The sequence below is a fragment of the Lissotriton helveticus genome, chromosome 5_1 (genome assembly GCF_964261635.1).
Source record: "Lissotriton helveticus chromosome 5_1, aLisHel1.1, whole genome shotgun sequence".
Taxonomy (NCBI): domain Eukaryota; kingdom Metazoa; phylum Chordata; class Amphibia; order Caudata; family Salamandridae; genus Lissotriton; species Lissotriton helveticus.
The window spans coordinates 48,236,170-48,263,741 of NC_136065.1; the positions used below are offsets into that span (position 1 = coordinate 48,236,170).

General features: G+C 46.0%; 1 protein-coding gene across 1 annotated transcript in view; it reads right to left on the reverse strand.

Moving 5' to 3' along the window:
* LOC144754118 (butyrophilin subfamily 3 member A3-like) overlaps positions 1 to 27,572 on the reverse strand; it is a 602,932-nt gene that overhangs the window by 436,304 nt on the left and 139,056 nt on the right. The gene's annotated exons all lie outside the window — the stretch shown is intronic.

The window sequence follows — 27,572 nt, forward strand, 5'->3', positions numbered from 1 at the left end:
TCTAATCCACCCCAAAGCTCTACAGATCCCATGGGTAAAATATATAAAAAAATCCTGTGTGAGTCTAGGGTTTCCCGGCCTATGGTCCGATCCAGCTAATGCTTCACTAGGGATTCCACAAAGAGTTCTGGCCAATGCTTACCACGAGCAGAAACTAGCTAGGGCCGTGGAATGCCAGGGTGAGGGGTCATTAACATCTGCATTCATGCAAAGCAAGGATCTATACAGGTTGGAGAGGGTTTTGGATGGTATGACGCCCGTGCTGGTCAGGAAGCTATTCCTCCAATGGAGATATGGCACACTGCCGCTGCGGGCCTTTACTAGCTCCTGGTCAAGACCGCCCTCTACCAAGCAATGCCCTGCATGCATTTGTGCTGAGGAAAGTGACCTACATGTGGTCTTGTTTTGCCCTACTTACAAAGCCGCAAGGAAATACTGGCTCTTACCACTCATCAGGAACTTTGGTTGTAGGGAGTACCTCCCGATGTACAGAATTTTAAAAACTGATGTCTCGGGACCAACGGTGTTTGCATTAGCTAAATTCCTAACAAATGTCTGGCATACCCGCACCCGTATTTTAAAGTCGCAGTTCTCCACCTAATTATAAGATTAAGAATTTTAAACGTATGGTTTTTATCTGTTTTCACTCTAATAGTATCTATTTCTCAGGGTGAAATGATTTTATACTGTATAACATGCGTTGCTGTATATTTGCGATGTTTTATATTGTTTCAAACGTGTTTTTGCCTATCTTTGATGGCCAAATTGGCCGAAATAAAGAAAGAATGATGAATATAATACATTGCTGTCATGTTGTCTGTTCTGATCAGGACTGCTTTGTTGAGAATCTGCATTTGAAATGCTTTTAACGCTAGAAACACTGCTAGTAGTTCTAGATGGTTGATGTGCAGTGTTTTTTCCTGTACACTCCATCTTCCCTGTACTGTATATTTCTCCATATGCGCTCCCCATCCGGAGAGCGATGCATCCGCTGTTAGTATCACTTGTGGAATTGGTTCTAGGAACGACCGCCCCTTGGAAATGTTTGTTGTGTTCCACCACTTCAGAGAGCGGTGTGTGCGGTCGTCTACCCACACCAGATCTATAATCTGACCTTGAGCCTGATTCCACTGTGTTGCTAAACATTCTTGCAGAGGACGCATTTGTAGTCTGGCATATGGTATTAGCAGTATGCAAGATGACATCATCCCTAATAGTTGCATGAACACTCGTGCTATTAGTGAGTGTTGCGGTTGAAATCTTTGAATCAATGAGATCATTGTTTGAATCCTGACTGGATTGGGGTATACTTTGGCTTTGTTTGTGTCTATAGTAGCCCCAAGATATTGTTGAACTTTGTTTGGTTGCAGGTGGGATTTTGTGTAGTTCACCGTAAACCCTAGCTGGTGCAGCAACAGAATTGTCTTTTGTGTGTTTTGAAGATATTCTTCTTGTTACTTCGCTTTTATTAGCCAGTCGTCCAAGTAAGGGAAGACATGTTTTTGTTGTCTTCTTAGGTGAGCTGCAACCACTGCTAGGCATTTTGTGAACACCCTTGGGGCTGTTGTGACCCCAAACGGAAGGACTTTGAATTGATAATGTTGTCCTTCTACAACAAACCTGAGGTGTTTTCTGTGGGCTTTGTGAATTGGGATATGAAAGTAAGCGTCTTTTAGATCCAGTGTAGAAAGAAAGTCCCTTTTCTTCAGTAAAGGAAGTACTTGTTGGAGCGTGACCATGTGGAAATTTTCCGAATTTATGTATGCATTGAGAGGTCTGAGGTCTAGTATTGGCCTCAGCGGCCCGTTTTTTTGGGGAATTAGGAAGTATAGAGAGTATACCCCTGTTCCCTGTTGATGTTGTGGAACCTTCTCTATGGCATGCTTTTGTAGTAGTGATAGTACTTCTTGTTTTAACAGTGTTAGATGATCTTGACTCATTGGACGCTGTTTGGGGGGGATGTTTGGTGGGGTAGCTGTGAGTTCCAGGCAATAACCATGTTGGATAATTTGTCTCACCCACCTGTCTGATGTGATGTTTTCCCAGACAGGTAGGAACTGTGATAGGCGTCCCCCGACCGGTGTTATATGGTCTGGGGTGAGCTGTATGAAGTCACTGTTTTGGGGTAGGAGAGTTGCGGTTGTTGTTATTTCCGCGGCCTCTACCTTTGTTGTTGTTACCTCTGTAATTGTCTCTAGAATTACCTTTGGGTGATGTTGGTGTAAAAGAGGTTGATTGCTGGCTTGTGCCTGTATTCTTTTATCCGCCTCTATAGGTGGACCTATGAAAGGAACCCCTTTGAGTTGGCTGTTGCAATGCTCCCATTGACTTAGCCGTTTCTGTATCTTTCTTCATCTTTTCTAACGCCTCATCTGTGCCTGAGCCGAAAAGTGTTTTCTCATCAAAAGGCTGGTTCAATAAGGATGTTTGCACCTCTTGTTTGAACCCTGACACTCTGAGCCATGCATGTCTTCTTAACATAATACTAGTGTTTATGGATCTTGCTGCAGTGTCTGCTGCGTCTAAGGTGCACTTAATGGAAGTGTTCGTTATTATCTTCCCTTCTTGTATGAGTTGATCAGGGTCTTTGAATATTTCTGATGTGAGATTGAGGAGACCCTTAAGCATTGGTAGTGTTCCTGATGTTCTTTGTGCAGCAGGTAGTGTTTCTAAAAGGAAATCCTCTATTTGAGGTTCCGCATGTAAATCTACCTTGTGGTATTTTGCTGCCCTATTAATTAACTGTGCAAAACCTGTATTATCATCAGGTGGTGAAGGTTTTGAGGGATATAGTTCAGGGTCGTTATCATTATCTGACACTACATCATAATCTTCCCATGGGTCTGCTTCTGGGACAGTGTTGTCATCATCCCTAGGAAGTTCCCCTTCCCCTGTGTCACTGTCTACATCTGTTTGAGGTGTAGATGGGCGTGATGTAAAAGGAATAGCTGGCAGAGTGTGAGGAAGAGGAGAAGAGGGTGTGTCTCTAGGTTGTGGAGAAAGGGGATGAATTGTATTTGTCCCCATTGTTCTCTTCTTAAGAGGAGGAGCTTTGTCGTCCAACTGTTCATTCTTCCTCTTTTTAGGTAGTTTTGTCACCACCTTGCCAGTTTGCGGATCAATAAACAAAGTCTTTTGTTTTTGATCTGTTTGGTGCTCCTGAGTCGGTACCGAAGTTTTTGGTTCCGAAAGGTGCTTTTGCTTCTGACTTTCAACTTGTGTTTTCGGCTCCGAAAGTTTGTTCGAATCCGATATTTTCAGTGTTGAGGGAATCTTCGACGTCGAAGCCTCTTTCGGTTTCGACATGGAATGCTTCGACTTCGAGCTTTCCTTGGTATGGAGCTTCGGTGTCGATGTCGAGGTGGACCGCTTCTCGGATCCAACATGGTGGGAGGCCGAATGTTTCGGTTTCGTTGCCGAGCCCGAAGGCGGGGCGTCGGAAACTTTTTTCGGCTGTCTGACCGGGCTCGAAGGCAGGGTCGACACCGATCGGGGTCGTTTTTTGGTAAAGGGACGTCGTCACTCACAGTTTGATGAACGTCGATTTCTTCGACGTCAGACTCATCCGCTTCCGACCCCGACTCGTCCTCATTTTCTTCTTCCTCTTCGGGGTGCTGGGCCTCGAACAGCTCCGGGATTGCCTCTGACTGCATTCTTGACGCCTCGTGTCTTCGGGCTCGACGGTTTCTAATCGTCGACTTAGAGGAGAATGTCGCGCAGGCTTCACAATCCCTGGATTCGTGTTCAGGTGATAAACAGAGGTTGCACACCTCGTGTAGGTCCTTGTGCGGGAACTTAGCACCACACGTTGGAAATTTTTTGAATGGAGTCCTTTCTATGGACTCCGGGCTGGACAACGCTGAAATAGGCCTCCCGGTCTTGTCGACGTAGAAGTTGGAAATTTTGTTGTTGACGTCGAAGCGCGTCGAAATGGAAATGTACTCGCGCTCGATAACAATACCGTCGAATTGGAAAGGGAATACGTGCCGAAATATAACTCTTTTCTCAAAGTCGATCCGGAGCGCTTCGATCCTCATCTGAACCCGATGGCGGAAAAAAACAATCAAAGGATGGAGCCGATGCCCATGCGCACTAGCACCCAAAGAAGGAGTCATCGGTCCCGTGACCACAAAGACTTCTCCAAGAGAAAAACAAGTGCAATCATCCGAGCCCAACACCAGATGGCGATCTATTCATAAATGTACCATCTGCAGCCCATATGCCTCAAACACAATGATATGGTGGCCCAGTTACAGGCAGACCACCAGGCCAAGAACTCTACCTCAGAGGGATTTGCAAGATTGACAGGGTAAAGTATTTGCCAAGCTATGACAGTTCTTAATGTCTGCCAAACTGTAAACTGCACCTTGTGAAGGGACCGGTGTGCATGACACCAAGAACTTAAAGATGGCCACTGTAGATTCCAAGAAGAGTTGGGAATACGGGTCTAGTTCATCAGCCGTGCAAGTCCATGAGGCCCGCTCCTTTCACAAACCAAAGAGAATATGGGGGATATTAAGGAGAGGGGACGTCAAGTGCACCAAAAGGAAGCGCCGGGACACCCCTGTGTTTGGGGGTAGCTGTCGCGCTTAATAAATGGCAGAATTATTATTATTAAGAGTCACGCTAAACTGAGTTTTGCATGGACTGGAAAGAACAACCAGCAGTATGGTTCCCAGATCGGACTGCTGTGTAAGAGCTGCAGAAATACTCTGAAGACGCGATGGAGAAGAGAGAACCATTCACACAGGAGAACAGTGTACCCCAGATGACTTAAAGCAAAGGGACGCTTTGGTCCAGACCGCTATTGCTCAGAAAAGGAACTGTAGCAAAAGGCAAGTGTTATGGTGCAGGATGTCTGAGTGGCAGTAGAGTCACAATGATTGGGTATCAGAGGTATCCCAAGCGGTCCAGGTGAGGGCCTGGAGGAATATATTATGATACAATGCAAACTTTTACAATGCATGCCTTTACAACGCGCTTTTTACATCGCAACATGCATTACAAAGCATTTTTAGAAAATAAACTTACAACACATTCCATTACAACGCATACCACTACAACGCATGGCACTACAATGTATAATGCACAGTAGTGTAGGAGTTGGACAGTGTAGGGCTAAAAATTACTATTCCCACTCCAGGTAGTGCAACAGTAGGGTAAGTGTTTGATAGTGTAGGGGTAAAAAGTAACTATTTCCCATTACTTACATTGCGTTTTAGTGGCATGTGTTGTAGTGACATGCGTTGTAATGACATGTGTTGTATTGACATGCGCTGTAATAGCATGCATTGTAATGGCATGCGATGTAAAGGATGTTACGCTGTAATGACTGAGTTGGAAAGGTAGAGCGGCGTAATGACTGCATTGTAATGGTTGTTTACCGCCTGGAGACATCCTATGCTGTGCACAGGGGTAAGGTGAATTCCAGGGTGCACCACAAACCACCTTATATTGACAGCGGCCTTACTGGTGACCAGCGGTGGGATTATACTGCCATAATTTAATACCCAGGACATGTTTTGTTTCTTCCCAAGGAACTAGCTTTCCTGCCGGGGACTGCCAGAAGAAAAACAACTGTAAAAGAAGTCCAGAGCATAAAGACTAAATGGAGTGACGTAATCTGGACTGCCTAAATAGAATAAATTGTTAAGTAAGTAAGTATAAGCTTTATTCGATTTTATCAAGAAAATCATAAAAGCATACAGGTACAATTTATACACAAAAATAAAAAAAAATAAAAAAACAATTTGAACAAATTTAGAAAATATTTAAAACATTTCTCTAAAATTTAAAATCTGCACGCGATCATTAAACAAAGAGTCTCATGTTCCGCTGGTCAATACTGGCATGTACTACTTAACACATTGAATTTCTAAATTTCATCACTGCCTTTAAAAAGCAAGAAACAGCAAAGATAATCTCCGCATCTTCTAAAAGCAATAATTTCAGATATGCAAGTTTACAAGTTCTTATCCCCCAGCGCTTAAGTAGTGGTAAAAGGAATAGTTTCCTGGGGTAAATATACAGATTACAAAAGAACATGATGTGAATATTGCTTTGGATTGAATGGTCGTCACATGGACATATTAGTTTCAGCGAGGTCCAGTCATTCTGTTTCGGTAGAGTGACCATGCGGAAGAAAATCCCTAGGCGCAGCCTAGTAAGGAGCATGCGAGGGTAGGGTGCTATTTCAATCCCAAGATACGATTGTAAGCCCTCAATAGGGGTGATTTGCTGATAGCTTAGGATTGTACCTTTGAGTTTCTCCCTGTCCCATCTTGCACTTTCCAGATGTGTAATTAGTGATTTTTTAAGGGCCAGCCTAGTCATGCTTTGTAAACTCTCTGGGTCATCATAAAATTCAGGGTGACCAATGTTAAAGAACATCGTTTGTACATGTCGCAGCCATTTGATTTTTGCTACACCATCCAGACCCATGCAGTCTTTAATGAGGTTTCTATTCAATTTGCACTCCTCGTTGGTCCAAATCTTATGCCAAAGCAGGCATGGTGATATTTTTATGATGTCGCTAAGATATTTAACACCAGTCTCAATATGGGTCATGAAAGTCGACGTGGTTTTTGATACGCCCAGCAGATAACAAATGAAAATGTTCTCACAGATTTGTAAAGAGGACACATTCTCGAAGCCCCAGAGACCAGCGCCATACATGGCCGTGGATATGCACTTTGCCCGGTAGATCTGTATCATTTCTTCAATGGGTTTACCCCCAATTTTACCTGCGAAGGTTCGTAAAGCACCTATGGCGCGAGTGAAAGCAAGTTTCCTTGCTGATACTGCATGTTTCCACCTTCCCCGCCTATCAAACACAATTCCCAGATAGCAAAATGTGTCTGTTATTGCAATCTTTTGTTGGTCCAGAAATATTGAGCATGGGGGTCTATTGGTCTTTTGAGAGCAGGACATTGAAAAAGTTTTCGAAATGTTTACCTTCAGGTTTCTTTTACCCATATAAGATGAGAATTCGGTTACTGCTCTCTGCAAGCCTACTTTTGGCCTTGACATGATTGCCGCGTCATCGGCATATAAAAGAATGGGTACGTGCCTACCATTGACAGCCGGATAATCGCTTGACAGGGTTAATAAACTCTCAGCAATAGAATTTATATAAAAGGTAAAAAGCAATGGCGCGAGTATGCAGCCTTGCCTCACTCCTCTATTTATGGCAAATTTTTTAGAACATTCCCCCTTAGTCCCGAACCTTACTCTGGCCCCTGCATCTCTATATAATTCCTTTATGAATGTGAGAATTGTTGAGTCCACCCCAATGTCCTCCAACGTCGACCAAAGCAGCGCATGATCCACGCAGTCAAATGCGGAGCTGAGGTCGACAAAGGTTACAAATAGGTCCCCTTTCTTAGCCTGCGTGTACTTAGAGACTAATAGGGACAAGTTTAGACATTGCTCAAGTGTCCTTAGTCCCTTCCGGAACCCATATTGGAACTCCGAGATGACCTTTTTCTCTTCTTCCCAGTGTTGTATTTTCTTGAGAAGTATCCTACCTGCGACTTTCATGAGTCCGTCCAATAACGATATTGGACGGTAGCAAGCAGGGTCGTCCCTATTCCCTTTTTTGAATATGGGGACCACGATCGCATCCGACCAGGTGGATACGAACCCGCATTTATTTCCCATATTTAATACGTTTGTAAGTAAAGGGACCCAAAAGTGCGGCTCAGATTTATAAACATCCACTGGGGTGTGGTCAGGGCCGGGGGCTTTACCTGAGGCACTTTCCCTAAGGGCCTCTTCAACTTCTGAGGTAGTAAATACCAATTCAATCGGGTAAGGAGATGCTGGAGAGACAATTAGCTGGTTACCCTGTGTTATACTATCTACAGGTGAAATCGCCCTACATGGGCTCGAGGCATTCCCCTGAATATTATTAGAATAGAGGTTACCGTAATGTTCTGCCCACAGCTCACCCGTAATAGCTACTTCCACAGAGTTATCTCTATCTCTTAAGTTATAAACAGATCTTATAACTTTCCAAAAGGCATTGCTATCCTTATTCCTAGCGGCTTCCCCCAAGGCTTCCCAGGCCTCCTTCTTCAGTTTCGCCCTCTGCTGTTTAATAGCCAGCTTGTATTCTTGTCTCGCCTGGCGGATTTGGACCCTATTTTTTGGGTCGGCGGACAGAGCTTTCTTTAAATTTTTCAGTGTCGATGTGCATCTAGAGTCAAACCACCCACGGGTATGCCTCCTATTATCCTTATGGTTCCTAGTAAGTGCATCTTTTATGTGACGCTGAATGTTAGAAAAAACAGCCATAATGCTCTTTGGATCAGTATCTTCCCCTAGGCAGGCAAGAATGTCCGTGGGACAAGAGGATAGGAGGTTTTGGAAGAAGGATGTTGGATTCATTTTCTCCCATTTAATTGCGTACCCGTTAGTCTTGGTTAGGGTAACCTCATATGGGTATGAATCCCTGCTCGGTTCGTGTGGTTTATCCCCCAGCAGTTTTACCCCGAAGGTGATGGGATAATGATCGCTCATGGGGTCATCCCCAATTTCCCAGTAGGTTATGAAATCGGGATGAGTTGGTGATATCAGCGCAAAATCAATTGTGGATTTACAACCTCTTCCATTGTACGTTGGGACAAAGGGAACCGGGGGGAGCATGCCTGGTTAATAAAAGTGAGGTCAAAGGTAAATATGACATTATTAAGGAGAGATCCCGTGTTGGTGTGTGAGAAGTGCAAGGGACCATCCTCCCCGAGATCTGAGAGGCCGCACAAACCTAACTCACAAAATGGGCAGATGGTACAGTTGAAGTCACCCACCCACAACATTATGTGATCCCCTGTACCTTGTTCTCTCAGTTTGTGGATATGATGGATCATAATGTTCATATTTGATTCCACTTCGCTAATTGGCAAGTTATTATAAAAGTTCACAAGAACCACCCTTTGCGAAGTGCCCCATTTAAATGATATAATTTGGAAATACTGACTGGAGTGAAAATCACAAACTTTTACATCCCCTACATTCGAGATATATGTACACAAGCCCCCTTTATTACGACCCTTGGCTGAAGGCACAGCAGGAGAGTGAAAGGTTCGATAGCCCAGCATGTGGGCTTCCTCTGTAAGCCAAGTTTCCTGAAGACAGAGGATGCCATACTTCTGAGCAATCTCCAGCCAAGGTTTGTGAGTGATCTTACTACCAAGGCCTGCTACATTCCAGGAAAAAGAGAGTGCATTGGGTTTCTACATCCCTGAGGGTGAGGCCCTCCAGTCCCCTTTGTGCCTTTTAGATCTTGCGAATGTGCAGGCTCTTGCGAGTGTGCAGGCTCTACCGGTCGTGCAACCTGGGGAGTAAGATCTTGTTGTTTAGGGGGGGGCTTAAGTCTGGCCCAATGTGACTTGGAACTTGGGATCTAAGCATTAACTTTTCACTAGAATCAGTTTCCATTTGGGGGTTATGGGCATTGGTAAAAATTGGAGCAACACTCATTCCCAGTCAATCCACCTGATCCAGGCACTCAAACCTATTCCTAGTGGGCGCTCCTTCCCACCAGTTGTTAATAGGTTGCCAACCATCCCCGTGTCCTTTCCGTCTTCGATTGCGAACTATTGACCAAGCCCCAGGTGGCTCGACAATCTGTTTTGGAGGGTAGAAAAAAGTAAGTGGTCTAATGACAATGGATTGGTCAGTATCACCTGGGCCCCATGAACTAATATATTGGGCTGTGTGGGGGTCTGCAAATGAAACCACTATACAGTCGCCGGGAATGGATTTATATGTTGGACCCACCCAACCATTAATACCCTACTCCTAAGAGCGTTAGGAAGCTGCCTATTGACATTAAGCCAGTGAATCACCTTATTCCTTAGGGACCACTGGTTCTCCATGGAATGTGAGTCAAGTACTGGTACACCAGCCAATACAACAACATAGGGTCCGGCGTCAGGAGGGAGATCAATGTAACCCCCACGAAAATTCTGCCGACCATGGTGCTGATTGGTTATAGATGCAATAGGAGGCATATTAATATTATTGGGCTTATTGGCAGCCATAGGGACTGGTTTGGGTAAAGTCACGTTCTCAGGGCCTTTTGTCACTGGTATTGAGAGTTTTGATGAGGAGAGATCTAGAGCATTAAGCTTAGACCGGGGTTTGGGTATTGGGGTGGGTTTAGGTAAGGGTGGAGGAAAGACAGGGGGCACCGTTGCAGGGGCAAGGGGACGAATGTCAGTCACTGGGGCCGGATGGATACCATCGTCACCATCCTGGTGAGTACCTTCAGCAATGCGAGGAAAACTTGCTTCCAGTTGCTTCAGGCTAAGAGTGGCCAGGGAGACTAAGGTCTTATCCATCTCTAAAAGATTGTACTCGATGCGTGACAGTCTGAGTTCCAGCGGTGACAGTAACTGTTTTAATGTGACCCAAACTGTTTTGAGAAAATCTTCGTCATCAATCCTCTTGACTCTGTCCCTCCCTGGCTTACTTTGCCCTCCCTCTGTAAGTTTCTCATCATATGTGGAAAAAGGCCCTAAAGTCGGGTCCGGGAGTACATTAAGATTACTGTCTTCATTACCCCCCCCCTATTAGGCGGTTGTCCAAATTTCTGGTTTCTATAATCTCCCCCGTGGTAGGTAGTGTTCGTCTATTATTAAAAAACTGCAACCTTGCGATTTTAGCTTTCTTGCGGGCATAAGCAGACCTCGCATAGCTGTTCTTTATTTTTAGAGTTGGTCCCTCTTTATTTTTATTTTTTGCTACGAGGGGAGGAGGGTCGGATAATTTGGGCAAAGTAATAACAGTCCCAGGCCCAATGGGCACGATTCCCTCGGGGGCTTTAGGGGGCACAGCAATTGGAATGGGTATAGGCTCTGGTTGAAGAAAGAGGGGAGCATGGTGAACATCGGCGTGAATTAACAGTGAGGGTGGGCAGGAAACATGTTGTGGCGAAACAGCAGACGCAATTTTCCCCAAAGAAGATTTTTTGGAATGGGCAAAGGTCTGTGAGAGCCTACGTGCAGCGTCAAGCTCTAATGACACCCTCTTTTGCATTTTTGTAATCTCAACATCAATTGCCAAGTTAGTCTTTACAATAAAATCATCCAATGTCCCGCTGGGCTTACTCAGCCCCATGGCAGTTTTACTGCGGCTACCCCGTGTGTTCATAGTAAGTATGAATCACAATACCAACAAAGTGCTTAATAATTGCAATAAGCAAACTAGCAAACACAAAACCAAGGGGGGTGGGCCAGGCCAGTCCTCTATGTCCTTGAACGGCCTCAAACGGCCCGCTCTTAGCCCGGTCTTTGCCCCGAGCTGCGTCCCGCGCTGCGGGAGGGATGAAGGAGGATATAGGGGGCGTGGAGGGCGGGGGGCGGGCCAGCAGGGAGAGCGGACCGGAAGCTGGAAGACGGTCTCGCAGGGACTCCTGGTTCCTGGAGTCCCTGCACGCTCGCAGCCCCGCTAGCGCCTCTCACCCGAAGCCGGCCTACAGCTGCTGTGCCTTCTCCGGTTTCCCCTGTGCCTCACGACGCGATGCGGCAGCCGCGGAGCGGGTGCGGCGAGGTGTGGGCGGCGAAAGATGAGTGCCGCTTAAGTCCTGGTCAGGTGAGGGTAAAGTGTCTCCGTGCCAAAGTATTGCTGTTTATTACCACCCTCCTTATAACAAACAAACCCTTACAACCCCTGTACTACAAGGTGCAAAATAAATCAGACACCTACACTACTTGCATTGCGATCTATTCCGCTAGCCTGTTACAAATGGATGCAGAAGTGTGATCTCAGGCTAAGGCCACAGGCTTCGGACATGACACAACCAGCATCAATAAGCGCATCAACACAAAAAAACGGTGGTAGGTGCATGAAAGGAAGATTACGTAATTTGCACCTACACACTTTGGTCCTGAGGAAAGCCAGTTTTAGACTACACCTGGATGTAGTAGACCCTAATTAACACTCCTATAACATCCATCAGCCTTTTTTAATGCTAACAGTGACCCAGTTATTAAAATATAATTTACCCTTGGGTACTGGGATCCCTGTATAGCTTTTAAACTTTCACCTTCACGTCACTACACTGCACACTCAGAAACATATCTGCTCCGCTGTATTCAGGCGTCGAAGCACACCCGGGACACACTCGGTGTCACTGGGTGGGCCCTATGATGAAGCATGCCACCAACCAGGTTGGTGGGTGAGGGTTTCATGAACAAACAAAAGGGTTTGTACCCTGTCTTACAGTCTTGAGTCTATGTAAATTCACAAATAGGCTAGTCCTTATTGATTTCACATTTAAAACCCTGGGGATACGGACTAGCTACCTAGTCCTCTCTCTCTCCTTTGATAGTGAGAGATATGCCAAGATATATAACATTCACATAATCCAAACGATGTAACCTACTAGGTTCAGGACCTCTCATTTTGTGGGGGGTCTAGATAAGTTTTTGATAGCTTTAACTTTGTCAACTTGTGGCCTAATCATACTAGCGTTGATTTGATGTCGGATGGAGTCAGCAGCTAGAGTGGACTTTTCGGCATTTTCTACAAGGCCCACCTCTTTGAGGGCTTAGAAGACAGATCCCAATTGCAGGAGCTGAGAGTCCCAGTCAAGACTAATGATCACTATGTCTTCCAAATAGGCAGCTACAAACTTTTGATATGGTCAGAGAACCCATGCCTATCAACTTTTAGAAGGCTACAGGAGCTCAATTGAGACCCAAGGCAGCACTTTGAATTGGTACAAGCCTGAGGGGGTAAGGAATGCTGTCTTTTCCTTAGCAGTTGCAGTAAGTGGGATTTGTCAGTACACTTTTTTGAGATCTAGGGTAGAGTGGAGCTTTGCTTTGCCTAACTGTTCCATTAGTTCATTAACTCTTGGCATGGGGTAAGTATTACATTTTGAGATATTGTTTAATTGTCGAAACTCATTACAAAATCAGATGGAGCTAGGTACTAGTGGATGGTTCTATGATGTCACCTTGTAGCATTGACTCTACTTCCTTTTTTACTGTGGCCCGCCTGGCTTCAGGTATCCAGTTGGGATGTATAACATTACAACGCATGCTTTTACCACGCATGCCTTTACAAAGCGGTATTTACAACGAATACCTTTACAACGCATAGTGCTTTGGGGCGCTGGATAGTGAATAGTTTAATTTACTATTCCAACTCCAGTCCTCGTGGATAGTAGGGAAGGTGTTGGATAGTAAATGAAATCTATTCCCCATCCTAGAGCGCCCCCCAGCGCAATGCGTTGTAATGGTTTGCGTTGTAAAAGGTGATTCGTAAAGGCACTGCGTGGTAAAAGTTGCTGTTGGACTTGGCCCTTAGGGCAGGTTCACCCCTAGACTTTTTGCTTTTAAATGGTGACCTGGCAATGGTGATTTTTGGGGTTCTGCGCACTTTCACTGTGTCCCAGTGGAAAGTGCGTGCGCACTTTGAGTGCATGTGCTGAGCTAGGCCTGCCCGCCCATAGGAATGCATGGGGAATGTATGTGTCCCTGGTAGTTCCTGATGCGTGGGGTGTACAGGTTTGAGTCTGGTATGTGTGAACTCGTGGGAATGAATGCTGCGCAACGGTATGTGCGGCTTGTATGTGTCTAGTGGGGAAGTGTCATTCCTAGACATGGCTGTACGTGTGCAGTGAGGGTGCTGGAGTGTGACAGGCTGGAGCTGGCTGGCATGCCAGGCTCCAGGAAGTCTGGATGGGTCTGCCCGGTGGTGAGTGGGAGATTAGCATGCTGATGGCTGGGGAGGAGTGTACCTGTGTCCTGAATGAGGCTGGGTTTTCCCCTAACAATGCTGGCTCCGCCCCCCTGTGGTGCGTCTAATGACCCAAGCCCTGCCAGTGAATAGAGAGGGTGGTTGAGGTAAACAGAGTACTCAAGAACCAGCTGCGACTGGTTCTGCCCCCACCCTGCACCTACAGACAAAGGAAATGGTGTATAAAAATGGGGCTGTGTCCCCACAGATGTTGTTCTCTTCCAGGATCCTGGGGGGGCTGCTGCTGCAGTCGCTGGGCCAGAGGACCGCCACTTGGAGTGTCTCCCTGCCTGGAGACCCAGTGTGCTGGCTCTGGGCCCAGCCTTGCCCCCCTGCCTGCCTACAAGGACTTTGACTGGGCTTGTTGGCCCCTAGCGCCTGGGAGCGCTTTTTATCGCCTTTTAGCGCAATGTGGAAAAGTAAATTTTGCCATGTTCTGTGTCCCTACGTGTTCCCCACCCTATGTTATATGTGCATGATTAACATGCATATGTATTCCTTTATGATCGATTAAAGACGCAATTCTAGTTGTGTCCAACTCTAGTATGCCAGTTTCCAGTTCTCGTGAAAGCTACGAGTATTAGGCCTATGTAAACCTATGTTGCCACGTTTCACAGTGTGCACGTTAATTCAGTAAAAGTCCCCGTTTCTAGGCCTCAAAAGGGCCCGGACACCAGATTCAGCTCCTGTCTCCTGAACCCTCTCCGAGGAGCGATACAGCCCCCACCTGCATCCCTGACCCTTCACTTACTTCCTGCCTCACAGTGCCCGGCTCGGCCTGGCTCTGCCTCCCAGTCTGCCAAGAGTATGTTATGATTCTAGTTATCAGTCCAGCTCTCCTTCTCTGCATTCCTAAGCTACTGAATCGCATCAATAGTTTCCGTCATAGCCTAGCCTTTATGTCTCCATGTAAGAGAAATACTGTATTAATGGTCATAGAATATTCCTCGACCCGCACTACATGTAGAATAATGCATGCACCAGTCTTAGAGTCTGTTAGCCTTTACCCTGATAACTTTTGGATTCTATCAACATGTTCTCTAAACATCAGATACTAGATAGTGTTTAGGTACATGTCGCTCTGACACTCCAGACTTTAGTCTCCTCTTCTAGCGCAGACGTCATAGCCCCCAGTTCTCCTAGTAACACGTCATTGCCAGCTTGCGCGCACCACTAGGTTAGAGGTCCCGGCTCCTCAGGTAGCCCCCTCCATGTTTCCGCCCCATTTATGACATATTCTGTTACGTTTACATCACATGTCTATGTATACGCCCTGTACACGCCTCTTGTTACACCTACTTTTTGCCTTATCTTTCGCGCCTGCTACAAACCCCGCCTACTGCTACGCCTACTGTACTGAATGCAATGTAATTTGTTTTAGTATATATATGTTATGCACTGTTATTAAAGTTACCCCTTAGCGCTCATCCCAGATCCTGCCCCCGGCAGCTGCCATCCCATTCCTGTACAGGCTGTCCTGTTGCTGTCCCTTATGCTTTATTAAAACCTGCAAACTCAAGATACCTCGAATCCTGACTCTTATTTATTGAGCTATCTGTTTATATTGTATCCAGTCAAAAATAGTACCGGTAATTAATTATTTATTTACCACATAATGGCGCCCGAACAGGGACTTGCCCTTTCCCCACGCGCCGGAGAAGCCACGCAAGCCCCCTGACCCTCTGCAGCCGTGACGGAACCATACCGTGCACGTGCAGATATTTCTGCTTCAAGTATCCCTCAGGCCCACGGAGGAGACGGAGGTTGCGGTCCAGCATCCAGACGAGGCGGTGGAGGAACGCGTCGAGTCTCGACCAGAGCCCAAGCCGAGAGTTCAAGGTCCGAGGTATCCGGAGGCCCACCCGTAACTGAAGTCCGAAGTTCGTAGTCCGTCGTCGTAGCAGTCCAGTCCAGTCCGAGGCCTTCCGTTCTTGCTGCCCGGTGAGTACCGTTGCTGGGGTAGTATCTAGACAGGGTCAATTAATTTGTCTCTGGTCCGTGGGTTTGGGTACGCAAATCCAACACGAAGTGTCCACCTAGGTGGATGCGGGTCCTGACGTGTCTCTTTAAGGGACCGGTAAGTTTCGTACTGTTTTAGCAGTACATCTAGTCATTCTAGTAAGTTTCTGTTCCAGTAAGTTCTGTTCTCGAGAAATTCATGTGTTTCTGTTCTCAGTATTCCAGGTAGTATTTTGTCCGAACTGTTATTTTAAAATGTCATTTCAATGTGTATTCAATGTCGTGGTATGAATGATTTGTTTTTCAGTCATTATTGTGTTTATCGTGTATTGTATTGTGTCTAGATTCCAGTCTAAGTCATGCCTTTGTTCTCAAAGTTACGTCAGTTAAGAACTAGAAAAGGTCTGCTCGAGGAAGCAGTTCCTGTCCCGCCAAGGGACAGTCCAGGTCATTTTATGTATCATAAGCATGGCATAAGTGCCATATTATATCTAGACTTATGGGTAGAGTACACCAAGGAATTAGAAGAGAAATATATATGGCCTGTATCAGGCACATGGGATGCCGAGTGCATCATGCGAGTAGAAGAAGCATTATGGAAAAAGAAAGCCAGACAGTCACAGAAAGATGCCATCGAGTTATGGCGCAAAGAATCTCATAAAAGAACCGAAAAAGAAATCAGAAAGTCAGAATTAAGTAGAGAATCCTCAGAAAAAGCCCAAGAAAGGGAATTAATCGAAATAGGTGAACGAGTTAAAGCCGAACAGTCAGACAGACAGAGGAATGCCCTCATTAAGGGTATGTACCCTCTTCTTGCCGAAGGCTTGCCAAAGGCAACCCCGGAGGCATCCAGTAATTTTCCGCCATCACTAGTTCCGACTAAGCTACGTCACAAACCGACCGCAGCTGATATTTTTCTCTCGTCCTATTTGGACGACACAGTCCCAGAATATGCAAATCCTGCTCCGCACGCTCCTGTAAATAATGTAATTCCTGCTCCTCCAGCCACCGGGGCACCCGTTACAGCACCTGTTACGGTACCCCCGGTCCAGCCCACAGTACAAGTTCCCGCTACATCAGTCACTCTGCCCGCCCGTACAGTACACACTGATGATTCCAGTCTAGGAGCCGCGGGGGGAGGTTCTCCTCGTACCCCGCCTCAACACAGACGTATGACGCTACATGAGCTAGCGGTACAGCGTACACCCAAATTTCAGTCCGTTGCAGATATCAAGCGAGCACTTACCTAATGCCGTTATGATTCAGTCCCAGGCGATGATAATATGGTCATATATTCATTGCGTGTAAGACGGGTGACCGAGTATTTGGACACTCTACCGAACATGAAAGAGGATCTAGACAGAATATATCGTTTCATCCGTACAGGAACAGACCCAGAAAGTATTGGCGAAGCCATGTCTCAAAGAAAAGTCGAGATTCAGCTCATGCTTTTAAAGTTTCTAATTAATTGTCTAATAAGGGAACAAGATTATCCGACTAAAGATCCGACCGAAATGAGAGTTCTGACAAAATGGAGTGATCATATAGCCGAGGGAAGACACAAGACACTCAGTAGTATAGAGAGTATGTACAAGAAAATTCGTAAGGAAATAATAAGGTTACACGAGAAACGCAAAGCAGCACAAGTAAGCGAGAAAGAAGACGACTCTCCTACCGAAGAGGTAGACGACGAGAATCCTTCCAGAATAGCGTATGTAGGTAGAACTAGACTTTCCGACCGACATTCACGTCTAGAACACAAGAAAGTTTTCTCTCTTCCAGCACCAGAACAGTGTTCTCTAGAACAAGTATTTCAAGCTACCGATCACATTCTGAAATCACGAATCGGTTATAGTGAACTTAGTACCATGCATGAACCAGAACTAGCCCGATCAGCAGTCCGATGGGCTACTGATTCTACCACTTTTCCAGACGAAATAGTGGCACAAATGTTTCTGAAACTGCCCCCAGCCGAGCAGCGACTGGTGGGTATGTATATGATCCAGCACCTCATCACTCTGTATGAGGGTCAGCATTCTGATCCAGGTCCGTTACATGATGTTCTGAACGAGTTACTCCAGTATAGATGGAAAGGTCTAGGTACCAATTTAATTAGTGTCATTCTAGAACAGCGCCACAAATACCGAACGTTTCTGAATCCGCATTTTGTTCACGTCTCACCTCCAGAAAGTAAACCATTCTATATAGAAAGACAGCATCCGTTACGAGAAGTACATCCAGTTAGGACAGCGGGTGGTGAAATGCAACGAGTATTTGTTTACACCCCGATTACAAAGATGGAACTCTTAGAGATGAAGAAGTTAATTCCCTGTCACGACAAAGATCCAGCAGGGTTCCACCGTGAATTAAAAGACATGCTCCGTATGGGAGAATACACGTATCCAGATATCATTAAAATGTTAAAGGTCCTGTTGCCTGCGGGCATATATGAAACACTCAAAGAAAAAGAATGGGAGGTGGGAGAGAAAAAGATAGATTGGACAGCTCTAGAAGCTGAAGATAATACACGTGTACCAGGTACCGGTCTAGGAGATAGATGTAAAGAATTACCGGAACTGTTAATACAAGTTTTGCCAAGATTATTAGCCACGAAAAAGGAAGACTGGGATGCAATCTCAGCCTGTAAACAGAAACCAGACGAAGACACTAGTGATTTTTATTCTAGATTCGAGAAATGTTTTATTATTAACAGTGGTCTGAAGACAAGTAGCGAGTCATACCCTCATCTTTTTGTTACTAAACTAGTCGAGAATTCAAGTCCACAAGTTAAAAACCGAGTTCTGAAAGTCGAAAGTACCTGGCAAGCTAATACTCCGTCACAAATGCTTCAAATGCTTCAATATCACCAGAATAGAATCAGAGAAGAGCAAGAACACGAAAGGAAACGTATGAAAGACACGAAAATGAAAGTATTAGTTGCACAATCTGTTCCTCAAGACAGTCAGAAGAGGGGTCCGAATCAAGCCAGTCATCCTGCAGTTCCTGTTAAAGGGACCTGCAATTATTGTAAACAGCCAGGTCATTTTATAAACGAGTGTGCAGTTCTGAAACACAACATAGCTACCGGTAAGACCAAAGAAAGACCACGTCCGTCTAGACAAGAACAAGTTTTACAGACTTCTCAGTCACCACAGAATGCACAACAGACAGTTACAGTACCGCAGCCTATAGCTGCAACACAGCATGTTACACAACAGATGTACCAGTATGCACAGTCCGAGTATCCAGATTACCAGCAGTATTCATGAAACAGCCTAGAGAGGGAGGTAGGCTTGCCTCTCATCGAGATACCTGTAGATCAAGAGGGTCCCTATGTTCACAGTCAAGTATTAGGGAAAGACAGAAAGTTTCTGATTGATACAGGGGCAAGTAGGACTACTATCAGTCATGACGAGGTTCCAGGGGCTCCGCTCTCAGGCTCTAGAAATGTTTCCCTTGGATTTTCAGGAAAGCCAATTGTTAACGAGATTTCCAAACCAGTTTCTCTAGAAGTAGGTCCATTGTCCCGAACTACTGATTTGTTACTTACGAAGTCATGTCCAGAAAATTTGTTAGGCATTAAGACATTGAAAGAATTAGGTGCAGTAATTTGCTGCTCCCCAGAAGGAATACGTTTGTTTTTGCGTGACTTTAAGGGTCACTATGTATTACGTGATTTTGATCCAAGATTACTGAATGTCCCGCAGCATCTATGGGCACAAGGTCCAACTGATGTTGGTTGTATGCAGATCACACCCCATCGTGTGACTCTGAAATCAGGTATAGTGTTACCACGAATCAGACAGTACAAATTGCCACCTGAGGCTGTAGCAGCCTTATCCAAATTAATTGACGAGCTCATTGTTCAAGGAGTGGTTGTAGAAACTGACTCCAATGTATGTAATTCTCCTATCATTCCAGTCATGAAACGTACTGATCCAAATGCACCTCCAGTATATCGACTAGTGATCGACCTTCGAGAACTTAATAAATGTATCATTCCCCAGTATCCAGTAGTTCCAGATATTTCATCCCTATTGACAGCCATTGATTCCGAAGCCACGTTCTTTACTGTCATAGACCTCAAGAATGCATTTTTCAGTGTCCCCATTCATCCAGACAGCCAGTTCCTTTTCGGATTCTGTTTAAATGGAAGGAGCTATAAATTCACCCGAGCTCCTCAAGGTTTCACAGAAAGTCCTAGTATTTACAGTCAAGCACTTAAGAGACAACTAGACAATATTCACATGCCAACTGACACTGCCCTGCTCCAGTATGTCGATGATCTACTGATCACAGCCCGTTCTGAACGTGACTGCGAACGTGTGTCACTTACAGTTCTGTATTTCCTGGCCGAGATGGGGCACAAGGTGTCCCCTTCGAAGCTTCAATTCTGTGTCCAGCAAGTGGTCTACTTAGGACACTTACTGTCCAAGAGGGGTAGGCAGTTGACACCTGACCGTATCCAGTTAATAGCGAGTCTTCCTCAGCCCAAGACCCAGAAAGAGGTACGAGCTTTTATCGGCCTCACTTCCTATTGCAGACAATGGATTCCTCAGTATGCATTTCTAGCCAAGCCACTGATACAGTTAACGACACAGGAGGCAGCCGTATCGACTGTCCTCCCTTGGACATCCGAACATACACTCGCTTTTAATGAATTAAAGAAAGCCTTATGTCAAGCACCTGTTCTAGCTACACCGAACTACAGTAAGCCTTTTACACTTTTTGTCACAGAACGTGAAGGTACAGCATTATCTGTTCTCACACAAGATCAAGCAGGACAATACAAGCCTTGTGCTTATTTTTCGAGCACATTAGATCCAGTAGCCCAGGCTCTGCCTGCGTGCCTCAAGTCAGTTGCAGCCACAGCACTAGCTATCAGACAAAGTGATTCCATAGTGTTAGGACACTCCCTGAGAGTACAAGTTCCACACTCTGTGGAAGTTCTTTTAACCCGAACACAGACTCAGCACTTGACAATTGCGCGTTTAACAGGTTATGAACTGACACTGTTCCAGTCACACATAGAAATCAGACGCTGCAACGTTCTAAATCCTGCTACACTGTTACCGTCAGTTACTTCAAATCCGGCCACACATGACTGTGTGGAAGTAGTTAACACCATGACAAAACCAAGACAAGACTTGACAGATATTCCATTACCAGATCCCGACCTGACACTTTATGTGGATGGTTCATGTATGAGAACAAGTACAGGAGAACTAGTAGCCGCGTATGCAGTGACTACTGACACTGAAGTTATAGAGACACACCGTATTGACACTCTGTCTGCTCAAGCAGCAGAGCTAGTCGCTCTGACTCAAGCCTGCATACGTGCCAAGAACCTGAAAGTAAACATATATACAGATTCACGTTATGCATTCGGAGTCGTACACGACTTTGGAGTGCTCTGGCAAGAAAGAGGTTTTATGACTTCTCATGGAACCAAGATTCAGCATGGTCTCCTCATTCAAGCTCTGTTAGATGCAATACATTTACCGACAGCTATCGCTATTATGAAGTGCAAGGCACATACGAAAGTCACTGATATCATCTCCCAAGGTAACGATCTAGCAGATCGAACAGCCAAGCTCACAGCCCAGACTCCAGACATTCCAGTTAACATGACACTGACACACACTCCAGATCAGACTACATGTATGACAGTTAAGGACCCTACACAAGATGTCATAGATATCCAGTTACATGCTACTCCCGATGAAATCAAGAAATGGTCCGAACAAGGAGGGGTCCAGACAGATCAGGGATGGTTGACGAAGGGAAAAGCCACATGGTTTCTCCCCGACTCAATGGTTCAAGTCATTATCAATACCGCACATAGTCCTGCACATTTAGGAGAAAAAGCTATGTTAGACAGTATCCAGAACATTTGGTTCAACAAGCATTTACGAGCTGCAGCCAAGCAGAAAATCCGTACTTGTATGATATGTTGCCAGTTCAATCCAGGTAAAAGTGTCCCGGTGGAACAAGGGGGATTCCAGCCTCCTGACCACCCTTTTGAAGTCCTCCAAATGGATTACATTCAGATGGAGCGATGTCGAGGTTTCAAGTATGTCCTTGTAGTTGTATGCGCTTTGTCCAGGTGGACAGAGGCATATCCAGTCCCAGATTACACAGCCGCGACCACTGCCAAGCAGCTGGTTCGTGAATTTTTCCCCCGTTATGGACTCCCTAGGGTCGTGTATTCAGACAACGGCCAGCCATTCTCATCTGAACTCATGAAGCATGTTTCCCTTCTGTTAGGGTACCAGTGGAAGTTCCATTGTGTACGCCATCCTGAAGCAGCCGGTCTCGTAGAGAGACATAATCAGACCCTAAAAATCCGCATTGCCAAAGTTTGTAAAGTGAAAGGTGTAGACTGGCTAGTAGCCCTGCCAGTCGCCCTATTTTATATGCGCATGGTCGCACATTCCAGATCAGGTCTGTCCCCTTACGAGGTCGTATTCGGCCGCCCCCCAAATATGTGGGGTACACCTAGACCCCGAAGTATTACAGATGTTTCAAGTAATATGCTGGCAGATTACCTAGCTTCCTTGATGTCTGCCCTACACTCTTGTCGTTCACAGGTTGCCACCACATTTCCAGACAATACCGAGGTGAAACCGCATGAAATCGTTCCAGGAAACCTTGTCCTTGTAAGGAACTTTGATGGTTCAAGTCCGCTGGAGCCTCGTTGGAAGCAGCCGCAACTTGTCCTTCTGACCACCCGCACGGCCGTGAAGTTGGAAGGCCGCAAAGGGTGGGTCCACCTGTCCCACGTCAAGAAATTTCATGGAATCCGTAAAAAGACATTCGAAAAGGACTGCCAAAATTTTAAAGACTGCCTAAAAATTAACTTTGAATCGAAAGTTCCCCTGTTAGAGGAAACTCCGCAGCAGGAGTATAAAAAGAAACTCAGGTCTAGTAAAATAAGTCAGCCAGTTTAATTGTCTAAGTCCCCCTCGGGTGAAGCGGTTAGACAGGTTTCTGACATGTATGAGATAGACCCCCATAGTGAGAGAGTTAGTCAAAACTCAATCAGATGTATCGTTATTCTATGTTTTCTTATGTTTTTGAGTTTGATGGTTACCTGCACAAGTTATGCATTACATTTATGTTTTCCAATTTCTCATGTAAATAAGTTTTCTAATGCTACAGTAGAGCACACATTTAGTGATCTGCCTCCTCACGAGTTATCCTATCGTCTTGCTATGAGAAACAATACGTTTATCAGAATGTTACACTATTCACACCAGACCAGCAATGCCACTAATTGTTGGGTGTGTGGTCGACTCCCCCCTTTCCAGACACCGAAGGGAGTTCTGCCACTCTTTCCTTATCCGTTTTCACATAATGGTTCGTGTGGAGCATGGTCCACGTTAACGTCATCCTCAACTGATATGTCTCTTCTGAACAGTACATGTTTTCCAGACAAGCAAGGTCTCGCCCATAGAACCGGGTTAGATCTAGAAAATGAAGTTTATAATTTAGGTAATTATTCTTCGAATTTTATGGTCCTGAATGTTCAGTCTGATACTACTCCAGATTTACCTGCTATTTCAGTACTACCAGTCAAAGGCGAATTATGTGTCAAAAAGAATGGTTCCGCACATGTAGGACATAGTGATTGTACTACTACTGTCAAGTATAGTGACAGTGGGAAATCTATTTTCAAAGCCTCACGTCATTCTTATTTTGTTTGTGGTCAGACCGCATATGTTCGTCTGCCCCTCGATTGGGATGGAACATGTTATATTGCCTTCCTACTGCCACCAGTTTTTCTAGCCCCATCTGATTATCATAGAAACACACATCTAGTACACATTAGACATAGAAGGGAGATCGAGTCCCCAATTGTCGATCAAACTGAAACTGCTCTAGAACAGTATACAGACTTCAATAAAGGTTTCTTCTTCTTTATAGGACCTATCCAGAATAGTAAGTTAATCCGTAGGTTAACCAGAACCCTTGAAGCAGTAGTGAATGAGACTACTTCTGCTCTAGGTAACTTAACCGAAGAGCAATCTGCTATGAGATTTGTCGTGCTCCAAAATCGTCTCGTTCTTGACGTCATACTGGCCGATAGAGGAGGATCATGTAGAGTCATCGGATCTAGTTGCTGCATTTTCATTCCTAATAACGCGCCGTCTGTTTATTCAGCTATAACCAGACTTCATAAAATTGCCCATCAGTTACACCAGAATCCAGGCACCTGGACATGGTCCGGTTGGCTCTGGAGTATAGTTTCTGCCTGGGGATGGAAAGTATTGTCATTCCTAGGTATAGCAGTAATGATCATATTCAGTTGCTGCCTCTGTTTACAATGTGGCCCTGCGATTTGCGGCATTTGTGCTACATCCTGTATTCCAAGTCCTAGTCCTAAGTCCCGTTCCAAGCCAATTCGAGACGAGCAAATGATACTGTATGAAATGATAGATGGTATCATGAATATTGATGTTTCCTGAGGGAAACGTAGTGACAAGGAGGGAATGTGGAAAAGTAAATTTTGCCATGTTCTGTGTCCCTACGTGTTCCCCACCCTATGTTATATGTGCATGATTAATATGCATATGTATTCCTTTATGATCGATTAAAGACGCAATTCTAGTTGTGTCCAACTCTAGTATGCCAGTTTCCAGTTCTCGTGAAAGCTACGAGTATTAGGCCTATGTAAACCTATGTTGCCATGTTTCACAGTGTGCACGTTAATTCAGTAAAAGTCCCCGTTTCTAGGCCTCAAAAGGGCCCGGACACCAGATTCAGCTCCTGTCTCCTGAACCCTCTCCGAGGAGCGATACAGCCCCCACCTGCATCCCTGACCCTTCACTTACTTCCTGCCTCACAGTGCCCGGCTCGGCCTGGCTCTGCCTCCCAGTCTGCCAAGAGTATGTTATGATTCTAGTTATCAGTCCAGCTCTCCTTCTCTGCATTCCTAAGCTACTGAATCGCATCAATAGTTTCCGTCATAGCCTAGCCTTTATGTCTCCATGTAAGAGAAATACTGTATTAATGGTCATAGAATATTCCTCGACCCGCACTACATGTAGAATAATGCATGCACCAGTCTTAGAGTCTGTTAGCCTTTACCCTGATAACTTTTGGATTCTATCAACATGTTCTCTAAACATCAGATACTAGGTAGTGTTTAGGTACATGTCGCTCTGACACTCCAGACTTTAGTCTCCTCTTCTAGCGCAGAAGTCATAGCCCCCAGTTCTCCTAGTAACACGTCATTGCCAGCTTGCGCGCACCACTAGGTTAGAGGTCCCAGCTCCTCAGGTAGCCCCCTCCATGTTTCCGCCCCATTTATGACATATTCTGTTACGTTTACATCACATGTCTATGTATACGCCCTGTACACGCCTCTTGTTACACCTACTTTTTGCCTTATCTTTCGCGACTGCTACAAACCCCGCCTACTGCTACGCCTACTGTACTGAATGCAATGTAATTTGTTTTAGTATATATATGTTATGCACTGTTATTAAAGTTACCCCTTAGCGCTCATCCCAGATCCTGCCCCCGGCAGCTGCCATCCCATTCCCGTACAGGCTGTCCTGTTGCTGTCCCTTATGCTTTATTAAAACCTGCAAACTCAAGATACCTCGAATCCTGACTCTTATTTATTGAGCTATCTGTTTATATTGTATCCAGTCAAAAATAGTACCGGTAATTAATTATTTATTTACCACAGCTCGAGAGCGCTTTATGGTGACCCAGCGCTTAAGAGCGCTTTAATTGCTTTTATAGCGCTTGGGAGCGCTTTTGCAAGAGGCCGGTGCCCACCCGGCATTGCCCTGTTCCTGGCCGATTTTGAAGCCCCTTGGCAGGTGCCCACCCTGCCAGGGACATTGCCCCCATAGCGAGAGCCCACCTTGCCTTATATTTAAACTAGAGGGTCACCGCCGCAGCCCGGAGTGTTTTGAAAACGTTGCCGGGCCGCTGCCAATTGCGACCCGGAAGTCCCGCCTCCATACCCCCAGGGCCGCGCTGCCATTGGCGGCCCCAGAGGAAGTCAGGCGGATTGCTGCGTGACGGGGCCAGGCAGAGAAGCAGGAAGCAGCCTGCACGTCCTGCCGAGGCTCCCAAGTGAGGAGAGAGCCCCGCAGCCAGCAAAGACGACCCGCCCTAGCAGCTGAATATCCGGAGGAGCCCCCCCCCGCCACAGGAGCCCGCTGAGTGGAGCTGCCCGGGAGGAGGGGGTGGGAGGCCGAAGCTCCGTGGTGCGAGGTTGGGGAAGAGGGGAAGGCGTCGGGGCACATTGCCGGTGCCCGCCCCCCTCTCACTCGTGCTAACTTCGGTTGGGGGCATTGCCTGATGTTCTGAGCCCTGAGAGGCTCCACGTGGCCCGTTTTGTGTGTGAGCCTGAGAGGCTCAAGGAGGGCATTTTTGTATCACGAGCCCCAGAGGCTCAGGGGACATTTTGTGTCTGTTGTAGAGTAGCCCCAGAAGGCCCCACCTTGCCCCACCTTGTTGTGAGCCCTGAGAGAAGGCTCTAGGGGCACATCTTCAGTTCAGAGCCCAGAGAGGCTCCCACGTTGGCCCCAGTATTGTCTGCACAGCTGCCCAGCACTTCGTGGGCAGCTGCTCCGTTTAGGCCCCTGACATTGGGACAGTTCTGGTGTTCCTGCCTATGGACAGTCACAGGTGGTGACTTGTGAGTTTGGCGCCATTGTTATTGTTCTGCACCCTATGAATGTGTTTTTATGCGTCATGTGCCTTACACCTCTGAATGTATTGTTGATGCATCATGTGTTTTCCTCCTTACACCTCTGAATGAATGTTATGCATTGCATCATGTGTTATGTTCTTACACCCCTACAGGTATTGTGATACATAGGTGGTTGTTTTCTCCTATTGCAGGTGGTGCTAGTGAGGTCCTGGTTACCAGTGATGACTGTTTGTGTGATATTTTATGCTAAAGTCATTTTACATTCTAAGTGCTATTTCTGAAAGTGCTACTTTTGATCCCTGACAGTGGTCCAGGTGGCCCTGTCTTGTACATATCCCCTGTAAATTCTGCCCGTGCCTCTGGCACATTGTCAAGTGTGTGTTTTATCTAATGTGTTTTGGTGTAATACAAAGGCTATTTTTATATAACCTTGTGTGGAGTTTCCTTTGTGGTGGGTCCTGGGTGTTGTTGCTGGGGTGCATGCGCAAATACTTAACTTACATCGCCTCCAAGATGAGCCTTGCTGCTCGCGCCACGTTACCTAGAGGGTGAGCAGGGGTTATCTTGGCGTGCAACTCCCTTGCCCTGACTTGGGAGGGGTGGTCTCTGACTGACTTTGGCGAAAGCCCTGGCCAGCCAGGGATCCCATTTCCAACATTGGCGGCAAGCGGTGAGGATAAGGATTTGTGTTTGCGTTGTACCACAGTGGCAACGGGCCATACTACAAAACTCTGCATTTTAGATGACCACATTTTAGGGGATTGTTTTTGAAGTTTCATATTTTCTTCTCCTGAAGGTATCATTGTGCAATTGTGTCAGTACATTTGTTCCCCCGCCCCGCGCCCAGAGTCTGGTACCTGTGTCACATGTGGTCAGGTTGAGAAGTCAGGGGTGGTAGAAACTGCCTTAATAGTCCGAGGGGGGGGTTGTGTGTGGATGAATGGTGTGTGGCACTAGACAAGTGAGTGAGAGTTCTCTAGGGTAGAGAGCTTGCTGATACCTTTGTGAATTGTGTACTCCTGTGTTAGCTCAGACCCCTAGGTTCCCTGTGTGATCTCTTCTCTAGAACGTCCGCCAGAATGGAGCCTGCTTTTGATTTCTGTGATCTGTTTAGGTACAGTATGGGAGAGTTGGTAAGGTTCTGTGAAGAGAGAGACATAGGGGTGGATGAGTCAGACACTCAGTCCGA